The sequence below is a fragment of the Crocuta crocuta genome, unplaced genomic scaffold, assembly GCF_008692635.1.
Source record: "Crocuta crocuta isolate KB4526 unplaced genomic scaffold, BGI_CrCroc_1.0 scaffold2088, whole genome shotgun sequence".
In the NCBI taxonomy this organism is placed as follows: Eukaryota; Metazoa; Chordata; class Mammalia; order Carnivora; family Hyaenidae; genus Crocuta; species Crocuta crocuta.
In genome coordinates this window covers 122,829-123,678 of record NW_027527892.1, presented here as the reverse complement: position 1 = coordinate 123,678, position 850 = coordinate 122,829, and the positions used below count along the sequence as shown (strand labels likewise).

Sequence of the window (850 nt, the reverse complement as noted above, 5' to 3'; positions counted from 1 at the left end):
GATTTTTCAGAGTAGGAAAATCCTATTTTTTTTGTTTTTTACTTTTTTTGTTGATTTTGTTGTTGTTATTGAGAGAGTGCACCTGCACAAATGGGACAATGAGACAGAGACACTCTAAAGGCAGGCTCCTTAGGGAGTCTGGGTGGGTCAGTCACACAGATGGGTGCTTCACTTTGGCTGAGGTCATGATCTTTCAGTTCATGAATTGGAGCCTGCTTGGGGGTCTGTGCTAACAGCTCAGAGCCTGGAGCCTGCTTGAGATTCTGTAGCTCCCTCTCTCTCTGACCCTCCCCTGCTCACTCTCTTGTCTGTCTCTNTAGACTTCCTTTTTTTAAATATATGCTAAGTGAAAAATTTTTAGTCTATGACAAAGCAAAGGAAAAAATTAAAAGTAAGCACTGCTTTAAAAAATGCTATGCATACTCTTATGTGTATATGAGATATTTTATTTTTAAACAGTAGAAGCCAATGAGAATTTAGGCTTGCAATATAAAAGCTTGTTTTTTAAAAATCTGATGAGATTATCTCAGTATCAGGCAAAAGAACTTCACCAAAGAATTTGATGTTATGAATAAAATCCCCTGCATGGAAAAGAACAAGTTGGTTTGCGAGTGAAATAGAAGACAGGGCAAGTAATTGCCTCCAATAAGCACTGTCAACCACTCAGCAATCAAGGACATTTACTTAAAAATTTTAAAGCATGTTACAGAGTATTTGGAAATTACACAATTCATTTTTAGTAAAAATTTTATATTTATCAGTTATGTAGCTCTTAAAACTTGATCATGTCATCTGGGGTATCATCTAGTCCTTTTAAAACTGGTAAAGGCAACCCAAGTTTTTAAAATGC

General features: G+C 36.0%; 1 protein-coding gene across 1 annotated transcript in view; it reads right to left on the bottom strand.

Moving 5' to 3' along the window:
- LOC144245678 (ubiquitin carboxyl-terminal hydrolase 9X-like) overlaps window positions 1-850 on the bottom strand; it is a 137,960-nt gene that overhangs the window by 105,241 nt on the left and 31,869 nt on the right.